The sequence below is a fragment of the Peromyscus leucopus genome, chromosome 16_21 (assembly GCF_004664715.2).
Source record: "Peromyscus leucopus breed LL Stock chromosome 16_21, UCI_PerLeu_2.1, whole genome shotgun sequence".
In the NCBI taxonomy this organism is placed as follows: Eukaryota; Metazoa; Chordata; class Mammalia; order Rodentia; family Cricetidae; genus Peromyscus; species Peromyscus leucopus.
The window spans coordinates 18,345,922-18,361,569 of record NC_051084.1 but is presented as its reverse complement, the minus strand read 5'-3'; the positions used below and the strand labels follow the sequence as shown (position 1 = coordinate 18,361,569).

General features: G+C 46.7%; 1 protein-coding gene and 1 long non-coding RNA gene across 5 annotated transcripts in view; one reads left to right on the top strand and one right to left on the bottom strand.

The window, feature by feature from the left end:
* Positions 1-4,781, bottom strand: part of Adarb1 (adenosine deaminase RNA specific B1) — a 132,874-nt gene extending 128,093 nt beyond the window's left edge. For 2 of the 4 annotated variants that reach the window (XM_028874308.2, XM_028874312.2), the window contains exon 1: positions 4,613-4,781. The gene's annotated coding sequence lies outside the window, so the exon portion shown is untranslated. Of the gene's footprint in view, positions 1-303; positions 857-4,612 lie in introns of those variants that run through there. The other 2 variants (XM_028874314.2, XM_028874309.2) reach the window with 2 other exon arrangements.
* A 101-nt stretch (positions 4,782-4,882) lies between these two features.
* On the top strand, positions 4,883-15,414 carry LOC119086776. The gene is made up of 3 exons (XR_005090130.1): positions 4,883-5,119; positions 5,586-5,858; positions 14,963-15,414. It is a non-coding gene; the product is annotated as an uncharacterized LOC119086776 (long non-coding RNA).
* The last annotated feature ends 234 nt before the right edge of the window (positions 15,415-15,648 follow it).

Here is a 15,648-nt window from a genome sequence, read left to right as displayed (position 1 = left end):
GGAAAGGGGGAGGGGGAAGAGCAGGCAGGCCAGCCGTCGTCCTAAGACCTCCCATCACTCTGGGATTAAAATTTAAATCCCTAACCACAGCCTCTACACTCCAGCAAGAAGCAGCCCTCCCCACCTCTCCAGCCTCATTTCCTGCCACTCTCCCTCCCTTTCTGACCACAATGGCTCCCTGATGTTAACAACACATGTCAAGGCCTTTACCCCAGAGTCCCCTCTGCCTGGAAGGCTGCATCAGGCTGTGGCCAAACACATCCCCACATTCCTTGGACACCTATTCTGTCTCCTTCCACCTACCCCGTCTTCTTTGCCCTTCAGGGTACACAGACTTTAGAGTCCAGTCTTGTTTATCACTCCGCTGTGCCCATAATAAGAACAACAGGTGAGCAAAACTAGCCACATCAGGTTCCCTTGGACAGCAACCTGGAACACAGATACCACCAATGAGAAAGAAACAGCATCCGGTTTGAAAATCACTCATCTAGAGCCAACAGCTTCCACTCCATTCTTTAACATAAATCCCAGACACCTTCAAGATACTTTCATTCACTTCCTGCTTCATCTGAACTCAACCCATCAAGCCTAGCACCAAAGTCATGGGCATACATATTTCTAGAGCACCACATAAGGATAAACACTGGGAAGAACAACAGGCAGTAAGTATTATCAAATTTTTTAAAAGAAAGCAACAACAACTTCTTGATATTAATGATCCTAACTGCAGTGGAAGGCAAGGTAAAGATCTCTGCTGGCCTGGTTACCTTCTTCATCCATTCCTTGAGAAAGATAGTCACTAAAGGATAAGGAAGGAATCTTTTTTTTTTTTTTAATTTATTTACATGTATTGGTGGTTTTTCCTGCATGTTTCTGTGTGAGGGTGTCAGATCTTGGAGTTATAGACAGTTGTTAGCTGCCATGTGGGTGCTGGAAATTGAACCAAAATCCTTGGAAGAGCAGTTAGTGCTCTTAACCACTGAACCATCTCTCCAGCCCCAAGGAAGAAATTGTTATGAATCTAGTGCAATGGTTCTCAACCTGTGGGTCATGACCCCTTCAGGGGTCTACCCTTTCACAGGGGATCACATATCAGATATCCTGCATATCATATATTTACATTATAATTCATAACAGTAGCAAAATTACAGTTATGAAGTAGCAACAAAAATAATTTTATATTGAGGGGGTCATTACAATATGAGGGTTGCAGCATTAGGAAGGTTGAGAACCACTGATTTAGTGGATAATTTTTAAGTGAAATTGTTGCTAGTTATTTATCCTACTTAATATACTATAAACATATTAAATAAAGGGTTTTAAGCCTAACCATTTCCCTCACACCAAACTGTGGACTTTGGAAACTCTTACGCTAGAAAGTGATACAGAAAACCATCAAGTTTCCCAGTAGAATTGAACCTCTCCAAGCTTTCATACTAAGTTTAATCATTTCTCTAACAATTGTATAACTTCACTGACTACAGTCTCCAAAAGTCACTTCTAGATAACCTCCTAGCTATTTAAACAATATTCTCTGGTCCTGTATACTTACATGGCTAGTCACAGCACTCAAAGAGATAAAATCCAGTTCTTAAATACAACTTACTGATAAAGGAATTTGGGATTAAAAAATTATAAGCAGGTCCTCCTTTGTGCCCATGACAAATAAGAATCCTGCTGTTATGCTGTTAATGGAAACTTTAAAACACTGTTATTTCAAAAGTTGACACAGGTCCATAATTCCAGATACTGGGGAGCCTAAGACAGGAGGACTGAAAATCTGAGGCTTATCTGGGCTACACAGAGAATGAGTTCAAGTCCAGCCTAGGCAACTTAGTGAGACCATTTCTCAAGGCTGAGATATACCTCAGTGGTAAAACACTTGCCTAGCATGTGCCAGGCTCTTGGTTCACTCCCCAGTACCAGAAAAAAAAAAGACATTAAAAATTATATATGTATAATTTCATATACAATATATAGTTATTATATAACTGAGCAGTGGGGTACAGAGCAGAATGAGGTTCAGTCTTTTGGATATATTATGTACACATGAATTGCTTGCCTTCCTGAATGTATTATATGCATACTTAAGTTTTTAAACCTAAAAGCTAAAGTTTAACACTTTTGCAAATATTATAATTTTATCTCAAAATGTTAATACTATTAAAATGATTAATAAGGCAAACTGTCAGTGGGTCTTTGTACTATGCCTGTAGAGTTCAGCACTGTGACTCCAGAGAGAAGATCTAGCACATGACCAGTTGGAAACTGTTCATTCACAGGACAAGATGGGTTTAAATGATTTTTTATTCCAAAAAATTCTAAAGCAGTCTAAACGCTTTATGGCACATAAACTCATGAAGTGAATTTGCCTATGAGCCAAGATGTGTTTTCAGGATGATGTTATTTCTTGGTAGCTAATCTTCCTGCCTTGGCCTACCAGCAATGACTGGATGAACACATCATGGAAGATATACGTCATTCATTTCTCTCTTCACCATTGTCCTTGCAGAAAGGTCTCCTTGGATCCTTCCAACCGGAGCTCCACAGCTGACGCAAAAGTAACTGAATGTGCCCAGTTTCTGAAACCCCTTGACATCTAACAGGCATGGAGAATGCATTCCTTTCCAAGCCTGTGAATTCCACCTCTCCACCACTGTGGGATCACAGCACCCAGCCCAGTGTGTCTCATCCAATATTTATCAAGTGCCTGTTGTGGGGTGCCCATGCTGTGAATCTGCCCCTGGGAGGAACCTGTACCAAGGGACCATTAATTCTCTCATTCCAAAAGGAGCTGTACCAACCAACCTTCTGCCTCCTTTTTCTTCTGTTTTTCTCTCCAGGGAACCCTCTCAAGCAAAAAGGGTAAAGAAGTTTCATCCCTGAGAAAGGAAGAAACAGCTGGCTTTTACAGCTTAGAAACTGCTCTTGAGACAGTTTTGGAAGACATAGCTTCCTTTCAAAGGTACAATGAGGCTTAATACATTATTTCTATTCTCAGTTTAAAAAAAAAAAACAAAACCTACTGTTTGGTCATCTTAATTACAGCACCTAACAGTAAAAAAAAACAAGTTTGTTATCAAGCCACTTTCCATTATACTTCCAGAATGGAATGCAATAATGGTTTTCAAAAGAAGGAAAAAGATGCCCTCATCAGAAGTAACAACCCAAACCCGCTAACTGAAAACATAAACGTCCAAACAGACACAGCGGTGCGGATACTCCCCTCATAAATACCGAACGGAATACATTTCTGGTCGCCGACAGGCAATTCCTGTGCCACTACAATCTAGCGTCCACAGCCCCATCTGACACCTTCTCTCGCACACAGTCACCACACAGTGATTTTCCTACTACCTATACGAGCGCGTCAAAATTCACCTCCCGCCCCTAATGTCCCAGATGACTCCCACAGCAGCAGACGCCGGGCAATCGGGGCATTCGGAACTTCGTCACCCAGGCGCACGGCGCCCTGTGTGGAGCTCCGAGCCCTCGGGAGGGACACGGACCACCAAAAAGCAGCCTCCCTTACCCGGGTCACAGTGTCCACTCCCTGGGAGCGCAGTGTCTCCTTTGCAGGGCACAGGGTGCTCGCCACAGGGCACAGCCTCCCCTATGTGGGGTACAGAGTTAGGGTCTCCCTCCTCGGAGCACAGAGTACCATCTGCAGGTTACAGGGTTCCCTCCCGGTGACGCATTCTCACCTCTGTGGAGCACTCGGTCCCCCTCCTCTGGGCACAGTCTCCCCTCCGCCAAGCACATGGTCCCTCCTGCAGGGCACCAAGTCCCCATCCCCTAGTACATCTTCCTCTCCTTGGAGCACGCACGGGGTTCCCACCTCCCGGGGCTCAGCCTCCCTTCTGCTCCGCACAGGTCCCCTCTGGACCAGAGGACACAGGATCCACTCTCTGGACGCAGCCTCTCCTCTGCCAAGCACATGGTCCCTTCTGCAGGACACAGGGTCCCCATCCCCGGACGAAGCTTCAGAGTGACACAAGGTGTCTCCTCCCTTCTGCTGGGAACAGGTCCCCTCTCTAGGATACAAGGTCTCCATCTCGGGGCGCAGCTTTCCCCCTGCAGGGCACAGGGTCCCCATTCCGGGGCGCAGCCTCCCCTCTGCTGGGCAAAGGTCCCCTCCCGGGGTACAGGATCCCCTTCCCGGGGTACAGGATCCCCTCCCCGGAGCTCAGGTCCCCTCCGCTCGGCACATGGTTCACCTCCCCGGGCGCAGCCTCCTCTCTGACGGGCACAGGTCCCCTCCCTGGAGTAGAGGGTCCCCTCCGCGGGCACAGCCTCCTGTCCGGGAGGCGCACTCTCGGCTCACCGCGGCACAGCGCATCCCACGCGGACGCGGCGCCTCCAGGAGCGGACAAGCCGTCTTGGGCGCAGCCTCCTCCCGCAGCGCAGCGCAGCGCATCCGAGAGGACGCGGCCCGCCCTCCCCGCACCGCCCGGGATGCGCCAGCAACCCCGCAGCCCGCCGCGGGGCCCCGGGGCCGGGGTCCATAGGGTCTGGGGTCGGTGGTCAGGTCCGCACCCGCCGGCGCTGCGCGGCCTCAGCCACCTGCCCCGCGCTTACATAAACGCGGCCGCCCGCGTCCCCGCCGCCTTACCCTCGGGTCACGCTGCGCCCGCGGGCTGCCGGCGTCTGGCTCTCGGCGCTGCGGCGGGCTCGGCTGGCCCCGCGGCCCCGGCCAGGAGCCCCTCCTCGCCGCCGCCTTCAGCCTCAGCCACCTCAGCCTCAGCCGCTGCCTCAGCCTCTGCCTCAGCCTCGGCGCCGGCGGCTCCGCCCCTCGGCTCGCCCCGCCCCAGCCGCCGCAGCCGCGCGCGCGCGCGCAGGCAGGGGTGGAGTCAGCGCCCGACGCCGACGTGCGCGCGCCCGCCCGCGCCTCCGGGGGTGGGGTGGGGGGCCCGAAGCGGCGTCCCAGCTTGCTGCCTACGGCGGCCACCGCGAGGGCTTAGCGGTTAGAACCCAAAACAGATCTTGTTGTCGCTAAGGAGACTCGAAGGGGAAGGGAGCCTCGGTCGCGCACTGAGAAGATCGACGGGGGCGGGATTCTAGAACTTGCACTGGGGAGACCCGAGTGAGCGGGAGCCCCAGATGGGAACTGAGTGGACAGGTGTGTGTGTGGGGGGGGGAGACTAAGAACCCTAGAGATTCTGAACAAGCTGGGGACTGGGCAGGGAGCCTCGGAGGAGGCTCCTCCTCTGAGAGGAGCCACTGAAACGCGGCAGCCCCCGCTTGAAGACCCTCTGCATCTAGTGCGTGGTACCACGGAATCCTTGCACGGATCATCCCTGGGCCTTCCTCCACTTTTGAGAGATGGCCCTGGTCCCACACCCCCTCCGTAGACGTTGAAGATAAGTAAGCAGAGGACCAGGGACGTGATTTTGTGAATCAACGTATCTAGTGTTGGTCACTGAGAGAGTCTAAGGAACTAGGAATGGTAGTAGGTTTTTAACTTAGACTCCCAGGGTCAAGTTCAGGCTCTGCCACTTCTTAGACATACCAGACATCTCATTTACTCGCTCTGCCTGTTTCCTCGTTTGTTTAAAAATAAAATTTTTTTTTTTTTTAAAAAAAAGGAGGACTAGTAAAAGATGAGCGCAGGTAAAGCATTCTGTATGGCCTCTCAGCTGACGATCTCATCCTAAGGTGCTATGCCAGAATGGGGCCTGAAGAGGTCCAGAATCTGGAGCATAAACTGACCGCAGGAGTGGTGCTGCAGCGTGTCAACGTCCGCTCCCATCACTTAGCGAAACAGAAGAGCCTGTCCCTCGGACCAACCCTCCAATGAGTTCTTCAGCCTTCCTAAAGGCTGGGCACCAGGCAGTCTCTACAGGGGTCCTTGTGGGCAAGTAAGTAGAAATCATCGTTCTTGGAATGCCTACTAGGACTTCAACCTTAACATGCAAATTTGTGCATAAGGACAGTGTGTCTGTTTCTGGGTATCAAGCTATCCCAGAGCTTAATCACTTAGACAGGCATGGTTGGTGAATCTGGCAAACAGCAGCTTATGCTGTGTTCAGCTGGTTTGGTTCATCTCTGCTTCATGGGTGATCTCATCCCCACAGGCCATGTGTTACCTACCCACTGTTAGTAAGCTGGCTCATGTTGGTTGCTTCTCATAGTGGCTGTGGTCTACCTGCAAGAGAGCAAGTTCTAGCACACAGGACCTTTCCAGCCACTGCACGCATCACCTGTTTTCCTGTGACTTACTGACTAAATTGTAGCTGCTGGACTGACATATAAATATGAGAGCCAGAGATGTGGACAAAGGAAATACGTTCAATCAGAGGCCATCACTTTGACAGACCTTTGGTTCGCTGTGGACTGTTATAGCAAAAACAGACCTATGCCAGTCTCATCCAGGAGTAGCTAGGATAGTCTATTTCTCTGCTGTGTGCACTGCCATAAAAGTAGCTTGAAGGGAGGATAACAGGGCACATAAACAGAGGCAAGAACATGGCCTTCTGATGGCCTCTCGGGTGTCTGGTGGTATCCTATCCATGGGTGGGTCAACTGATTAGGAAGACATCTTCACTTTCATAGTCTAGAAGTAGATCGTGTCAGGATGCCTGACCAATGGCATACCCGGGAAATGGTCCAGTGTCAGGAGCATGTATGTTGGGCCTGAACTGTGCAAACCCACTATGCCACAAAGCTATGAGACTGGACAGATTGTTCACCTTCCATCTGTAGGAGAGATGTGTATCCACCTAATAACCTGGCCCATCGCTGGTAACCAGGAAGACTGGATGGTGGAGTCTTAGGAAGCATAGTGGATACAGATGTGAGTCATGGGATCCCAGAAATACAGACTATTGAAAGACACAGGAGGCCTGTGGCATTTGAGCTGCTCCTTTAGTGTGAGCAAAGATGGTGATGAGGGTACCCAAGGTGGAGGAAAGAGTATTTTTCACCCCAGGAATTAGGAGAACTGCTGTCAGTATCCCTGTGGCATCATTTTGATTGGCCCCCTTAGATCTTACACCCTCCCTCAACTACCAGGAGGTGAAATATATTGAGTGAGTAAGCTGCAGGGGATAAACAGGTCTGTGGGCTGCTTTTGTCTACTTCGCAACCTAAGAAATAATTTTACAATTAGCATTGTAATGGGGAATGAAAATATGCCACAGGCTTATGTGGTCTACAAGGCTTAAAATATTCTCCATCTGTCCCTTTACATAAAAAAAAAAAAAAAAAAAAAAAAAGCCAAGTAGGAGCTACCTTTATAGCTGGGAGTTAGATCAGCCACCATCACACCATCGAAGTATGTGGTGCTTCTAGGGAAGAGAGCAAGTAAAGGCAGCAGCAGGAGTAAGGAATGCTGGCTGATGAGTACCAGCTTCAGTGCTAACACAGGGGCCCAGGTTAGATGCAGAGGGGTTAGGTCAGGCGAAACTAGAAAGAGTTGTTTTGGGAAGGAGATCTCAGTAAGACTAAGAAGGATAGATTGATGCCACAGCCTGAGGGGGAGGAGCCGAACTCACTAAGGACTGCCAGCTGGTGCTGCAGGAGATGGCGGTGTGTGTTGCAGCAGGGGGGGAGACAGACTCCAAGGTCCTTCTGGGCTCCCTTGAGTGTGCAAGTCTGTCAGGTGCTCAAATAACGCCGTCAGGAAGGTAGGTAGCAGAATCAGAATGAGGCCATCCATTTAAGACCCAAGAGAGTGGAAGAGGTCACCAGTCACCTGAAGAGAGCGGAGAGAGGAGAAAAGAGAAGCCAGTACAAAGGAGGACCCCAGAGACAGGAGCCAATAGAAGGAAAGATGAAAACCCACTGGACTTGAAAACAGGAGGGTATAGTGACCTTGAAGACTCAGCAGCGGATTGGGGACACTATCAACTACAAAGGAAGAACTTCAAATCTCATGGCCCATTTTCTTAAGTTGTATTTTTGTGGTGCTGGAGATCAAACCCTGGCTCCCATGGAGCATTCTACCACTGACTCACACTCTGACCTCAAAACCTAAGAAGAATGACAAAGTATAGACTAGCTTCACTGATAAAAATCCAAAATGATTACAGAACCAGCGAAGAGTTACAGAATGATTACAGAACTCAGCAAACTAAACTCCAGTCACAAATAAAGTAACATCGTCATGTCCAAGTTACATTTTCCCTCCAAGAACATGACTTTGTGTTAACACTTTTACATTTACTAATCACATCAAAATATGGGGCAGCATTGTATAATAATCTCAGTAGCTGCAGAAAGGGATTTTGAGAAGCCACCTTTGGTGGATCAGGCCTGTAATTCTAGCACTAAGCAGGCTGAGGCAGGAGGATCACTGCAAGGCTGAGGATAGCTTGGGCTACAGAATGAAACCCTGTCTCAAGAAGGAAAAAAAGGTAATAAAAGGTTTCTAATAAAATCTAGCATCATTTCTATTTGGAGAACTTGTAAACGGAGGCAAAGCTTTTCTGTCCTGACCACCTGGTCCTAAATAAACACACAAAAGCTTATATTACAAAATGCTTGGCCGATAGCTCAGACTTATTACTAATTAGTGCTTACATTTAAATTAACTCATTTCTATTAATCAGTGTATTGCCACATGCCCCGTGGCTTTACTGGTCTTCTGGCATCTTGCTTCTTGGGCAGCTCACTGGCGTCTCTCCCAACTCCACCCTTCTTCATCCCAGTCCTCAGTTTGATGGTCCCACCTAACTTTATCCTGCTTGCTATAGGCCAAACAGCTTTATTAGTAAACAATGCGAGTGATACATATTCACAGAGCACAGAAGGGTCATCTCACAGCAAGAACTACTCTTTGAAAATTAAGAATAAAAGAGAGGTCTGAGGAAGGCTATATTAGGATTCTCTAAAGCAGCAATTCTCAGCCTGTGGGTCGAAACCTCAAACGAGCCTTTGACATTTGACATTTGACCTAAGATCATTGGGAAACACAGAAATTTACATTACAATTCATAACAGCAGCAAAATTACAGTTATGAAGTAGCAACAAAAATAATTTTATGATTGGGGGGTCACCACAACATAAGGAACTGTACTAAAGGGTCACAGCATTAGGAAGGCTGAGAACCAAAGCCCTAAAGAAACAAACTGGTAGAATAAATAGATATTACTGTCTGGGTTTGCTTTCTGGTTTTTTTTTTTTTTTATGATAAACACCATGACCAAAAGCAACTTAGGAGAAGAAAGGGTTTATTTCAGCTTATACTTCCAGGTATACAGTCCATCATTAAGGGAAATCAAGGCAGGAACCGAAGCATAAACCATGATGGAATGCTGCTTGCTGGCTTGCTCTGTGTTTCTGTACAGCTTCCATTTTTATACAGCCCAGGACCGCCTGCCTAGGAATGGTACCTCTGACAGTGGGCCTTCCTATATCACGAGAATGCCCCACAGACATGCTCACATGCCAGTCTGGTTGTGACAATTCTATGGAGACTCCCTCTTTCCAAGTAATTCTAGATTGCGTTAAGATGAACAAAAAACAAGACAGTTACAAAAGCCACTTATTAGATTGACTTACTACACACCGGGTAGTCCAGCAATGACTGGTTGCACACTGGAGAGTCTGCGAACCTGCTAGATGCTTAGTCCACGAGGCTGTATGACTCAGAGGTCTCAGTTTGGCACTGAAGGCCTGAAGGATTCCTGGAGAGCCACTGGTCTTAAGTCCACGTTGGAAGGCAGAAGAAGCTGGGCTCTGGTAAAAAGCAAAGGATAGCAACAGCAACATTTCCAGGAGCAATGGTAATCAGGCAAAAAAAGCAATAGCTTTCCCTCTGACCTCCTTGTATCTGGGCTGCCATTAGAAGGTGCTCACACAAGCCGGGCGGTGGTGGCTCACGCCTTTAATCCCAGCACTTGGGAGGCAGAGGCAGGTGGATCTTTGTGAGTTCGAGGCCAGCCTGGTCTACAGAGTGAGATCCAGGAAAGGCGCAAAGCTACACAGAGAAACCCTGTCTCGAAAAACCAAAAAAAAAAAGAAGGTGCTCACACTTGAGAAAGATCTTCCTGCCTCGAATCCTTCCAAGAAATACCCTTACACACCCACTCAGAGGAATATCTCTCCTTGATTCCCATCCAAACTGACAACCGAGATGAACCATCGCAAAAGCTGTCTATGAAAACACCTGAAACAAACTCAAAATGCCAAGACTATTCTCTGTATTAGACACAAGCTAGAAATGTTATTCTTCCCAAAACTGCAACTCCCAGGGTCTGGTCAACCCAGCAAAACAGACATAGAAATATGTAAAGGAAGAAATGGAAGGCTGGGTGGTGGTGGCACACGCCTTTAATCCCAGCACTCGGGAGGCAGAGCCAGGTGGATCTCTGTGAGTTCTAGACCAGCCTGGTCTACAGAGTGAGATCCAGGACAGGCAGCAAAACTACACAGAAAATCCTGTTTTGAAAAACCAAGGGGAAAAAAGGAAGAAATGGATATGGCCACATATGCAGAAGTTTTCATCTACAGGTAAATTAATGAAAAGACAAGATTGCAGAGTTTCAAGTTGGCATGCACCACCCAAAAATGGTTTTCTATGAATCAACAGCAAGTATGTAATTTAAGATTTAATTTTAGAGGGCTAGAGAGATGACTCAGTGACTAAAAGCACCTGTTGCTCTTGCAAAGGACCTGGGTATGAGTCCCTGCACCCACATGGTGGGTCACAGACATTTGTAACTCTAGTTCCAGGGGATCCAGTGCCTTCTTCTGACCTGCACATGCACGTGGTGAACACGCATACATGCAGGCAAAATACACATAAAATTAATAAATCTAGCCAGACAGTGGTGGCACACACCTTTAATTCCAGCACTCAGGAGACAGAGGCAGGTGGATGTCTGAGTTCGGGGCCAGCCTGGTCTACAGAGTGAGTTTCAGGACAACCAGGGCTACACAGAGAAACCCTGTTTGAAAAACAAAACAAAAAAAAGTAAATATAATTTTTAAAGTCTAATTTACTTATGTGTCTGTCTCTGTGTGGATATGCACACATGAGTTCAGCAGTGCCTGAATAAGGAAGTTGTGAGTAACCCAGGTGAATGCTAGCGACTGAACTTCAGTCCTCTGCAAGATCAGCAATTGCTTTTATCCACTGAGCCATCCTTCCAGCCCCACCCCCAGCAAATAGATATTCAGAAAAACATCACTTTATAGTAACTACAAAAGTATGGCTTAAGAATAAACCTAAACAGTATATGATCTTTGAGAAGAAAAAGCATTTTTAAAAATCAATGAAAGAGCAACTAAATGTATATCCATACATTGTGTCAGTAGCAGATGTCACTATCAGAGGCACCGGGATCCTTTTAAATAGTCTACCATGGGTTCCATGCAGCTTGACCGTTCTACGATACGTCATGGGAGGCTGAGGATCTAGAATAGCCAAGGCGCTTCTAAAGAAGAAAATAAGGCCAAGGATTTGCACTTCCATGAGCATGGTGTGCTACTCAGTTACGGTAAAGACCTTCGTGCAGAGGTGGATGAAATGACCAAAGAAAATAGGCACACACATATGTCGATAGATGACAAGGTGTTAGAGGCCAAAAGATGACCAATAAGTGATGCTAGGACATTTGTCCACTCGAGGGGAAATGGAATTAGAAACAAACTTTATACTATGACTGAGAACCAGTTCCAGGTGAGGTCAAGTTTGCATTTCTCTATTACCGGTGAGGCTGGCTTATTATAGGTTTTGTTGTTGTTGTTGTTGTTTTATATTTCTGCCGGAGTAAGACACACTGCCTTGCAAACTAAAGGACAATCACTGTAAGGAACCTGCATCTCCAAACAGTAACTATAAGAGAAGTGACCTAACAGACACCACAGATTCTTCGTAGGGTGAGCTGAGTAAAGTAGTGGTTTAAAACAGTGATGGTGCCGTTGTTGAATTAGGTGCAAAATTTGGCTTTTTACACAACTTTAAAATAAAGGACCTGAACCAGACAGGAAGATTTTAGGTCTGTTTGTTTTTAGGACAGGGTCTCAGTTTGTAGACCTGACTGGCCTGGAACTCACTGTGTAGAAAATGCTGGCCTTGAACTCATGGTGACTGGCCCGCTTTTGATTCCTGAGTGCTGGGATTAAAGGCATGCACCACCACCCTGGCCTTTTTTCGTCGTTTTAATAACCAGGTTAACAGTCTTTCTTGAGACACTAACTAGCAACTGAAGAGGGCAGTGGGAACCTGTGCTGCTGCTTTGCCCCCTCTGAGAGCTGTTCTCAAGTCGGCCTGAGGGACAGCAGATGCTCAGTTGGTGTGTAAAGCCTATTGGGACTCACACCACAGTATGTGCAAGCTCCCTGTCGGTGGTTTTTAACCTAGAACTTCAGGGTTCAACCAGCCGTCCTGTGCAAACCATGTTGTACATACACAGGCTACAGATGGTGCTATAGAAGTATAGTCTGTATATTTTTTGTACATTCTTGTTGAGACATAAAATACAGAATAATATGCTTGTGTTGATGAATTAGCCTGAAGTGTTCACACCTGTGAAAACCGCCCAAGGCAAGGAGCAGACATGACCGCCACTCGGGGATCCAGTGTGTACTCACAAGCACTCCCGCCCCTGTGTCCCCAAGATAACCTTGCCCTGATTTCCATGGATTATTGATGCCCTTTTTACCCTTACATGAGCGGCACCACACAGCAAAAGCTTTTTGGTGCCTTGCTTCTCACATTTAATCCTGTGCAAGCCACTTCCCTAGTACAACACTTCCTTGTTACCAGGTAGCCACATCACATTAAGTTTCCACAATGTATTCAGCTGCTACCAGGAGGCTTCATCTGCTGCCTCTTTTTGCTGTTACATCTAATCCTTCTATGAGTGCTCCCATCCATGCCTCCAGACATACATTCTCATGCTCCAGCTTTGAAACACAAGTGTCAGGAACCCTCTCTGCTCTCACAGGCAGTGCCAATTTCCCACGTTTTCTACCAGCAAAAAAAGCAGACTTCTGGCCACTGTTCATTGCATTGTGACCTGCCCATCATCTATTGCGGTTACTTCTCTGACAGCCGTGGGGCGGAGCATGTTGATGGGCTAACTCGCCACATGTGAACACTTCTTGGTGAAGGGCTACGAGGTTGGTGTTTTTCCTTACTCCATTCTTGTCTGTCTGGACACAGACGCTTGCCAGTTGTGTTATAAATATCCTCTCTCACTCTTTTTCATAATCTTAATGGCCTCTGATAAATAGGCGTTCTTAATTTCAATGTGATCCAATTTATCTGTCTTTTTCCTTGTGGTTAGTGTTTTTTGTGTCTTGGCTAGGAAATCTCAGCTACTTGTGTGATCATAAAGATAGGCTACTATTAGCTTCTTGATGTGTCCTTATCATCCTCGACTTTCTAGCAAAAGTGCAACTTTTTCTCTGACTGTGTGAGGTAGAAGTTCAGATTCAGCCTGTTTCTATTTCGTGTCCAGTTAGCCCATCATTTATTGTATTGTTACCTTCATAGTAAATCAAGGGCCCCCATGTGGCGGTGGTTGCAGTGCCGTCCCTCCCCCGCCAGCTACTTTTCTTGGATGTGGTCACCTGTCTGTCTCTGTACCATTACTTGCCCTCCTTAGACACGGAGGCTCATAGTAAATGTTTTGACTACAGCATCATCATCTAGTTGTTAATTTTTTTTTAACATTTTCTTGGCGGTATTTTATATTTTGTGAGGACTTGGCTTGTTTTGAGATGGAGCTTAACTATGTATCACTGGTTGGCCTGGAAGTTGCTTTAGACTGAGCTGGCTTTGAACGTGTGCCAATCTGCCACCCTTACCCAGGACTGGAATCATATCCCCAACAGTGTGCCCCAGCCCCACAGGCTTGGGTGTTTTTTTGTTTTGTTTTGTTTTGTTTTTTATCTTCCAGGTTCATCAAAATGCCTGCTAAAATTTTTATTAGAATTACACTGGCATCACCAGGCCTCATGGTTAGGAGACTGAGGCAGGGGGATTGCAATCAAGGCCTGTCTAAGATAGTTTAAGGCTAGCATGAGCAACTTAGACCATATATCAAAATCTAAAATTAGAGTCCAGAATAGATGGTTCAGTGGTTAAGAGTACTGGCTACTGGCTACTCTTAGAGAGGACTCGGGTTCCATTCCCAACACCTACAGGGAGGCTCACAACCATCAGATCCATTCTCAAGGGATCTGATACCTCCTTTTCACCTACATGTATGTGGTACATAGATATACATGCAGGTAAAGCACTCATACACATAAGTGAAACTTTTGTAAATGTTTTTTAATTACATATTAGGAAGCCAGAGAGATGGCTCAGCACTAAACAACACTGGCTGCTGTTCCAGAGGACCCATGTTCCAACCCCAGCACCCACATGGCGGATCACAACCCTCTGTAATTACAGTCCCAGAGGCTCTGACATGCCTCTGCAGAACCTAGGGCATGCTTGAGTCTCTAGGTTCAACCTCCAGTGTTGAAAAAAAAAATCACTTCTTAGTTATATGTGAATTTGTAAAGAATGAATATTCTCAGAATGTTAAAGATGCTAATTCATGTTTATCTCTTTCTTCTCTTTTCCTTTCTTTTCCTTTCCTTTCCTTTCTTTTTTTGAGACAGGGTTTCTGTGTGTAGCCCTGGCTGTCCCAGAACTTACTCTGTAGACCAGGCTGGCCTCAAACTCACAGAGATCCACCTGCCTCTGCCTCCCAAGTGCTGGGATTAAAAGCATGTGCCACCACCACCCAGCTCTTGCTTATCTCTACATTTATTTAAATATTCTTCAGTTGCTCTCACAAATTTCTGTGGAGATATTTTATATATGTAAGAAATAAAAACTAATGATCTACTAGGCAGTGGTGGTACACACCTTTAATCCCAGCACTTGGAAGGCAGAGGCAGGCAGATCTCTGAGTTCACAGCCTGGTCTACCATGTGAGTTCCAGGACAGCTAGAGCTACACAGAGAAACTCTATCTCAAAAAAAGAGATAATGATCCATTTTCAAAAATGCCTTAAGTCTACTCAGGTCCAGCTATTGCTGAAGTTCAAATGTTAAGCCAACCTTGCGTTCAGGAGAAAGCCAGCTTGGAACTAGCCTTGGAGATAGCCTAGAATTCCAGTGAGGAACCTCTCTGCTTGGCTACCCACCCAGAACCTTGCTTCATGGGCTACTGTGGAGGCATGAGAGTGATGGAAAATCCTTGGAGCTGCAACTGGACCTGCGGACTGGCTGCCAAGCACTGTCTGCCCATCTGCTGTACCCCGATGATGCTATGGCTAGGCCTAGGAGAGGCCTGTCAAGCCCCATTTTCTAAGAAGTCATTGCAGGCAGCTCTGGATGTGGTGAAAATAGGTCACTCACTCACTGGACATGAGTCCTTCCTCGGGTTTCAGATTCCTCATCAGAGAAGTTACAATTGTCTCAAAGGGAAGTCATCTATTTTAAAAAGTAGATTAAAAATAAAATCTAAACATCAAACCAGACTTCTAAATGAAAAGTCATTCTTTCATCCTCAACTGAGTCCCAGAGGCCCTTCTCGCCTGTGGTGGGATGTGTCAGTCAGTGTTTATAGCACCTGGATCTAAAGGGGGAAATATCCCCACCTGTCCAATGCAGCCCACCATGGGCGCATGCAATAGAGTTACTAATCAGAACTTCAGCAAGACTATGCCGGGGAGGGTCCCACTTGATTCGCTGTCACA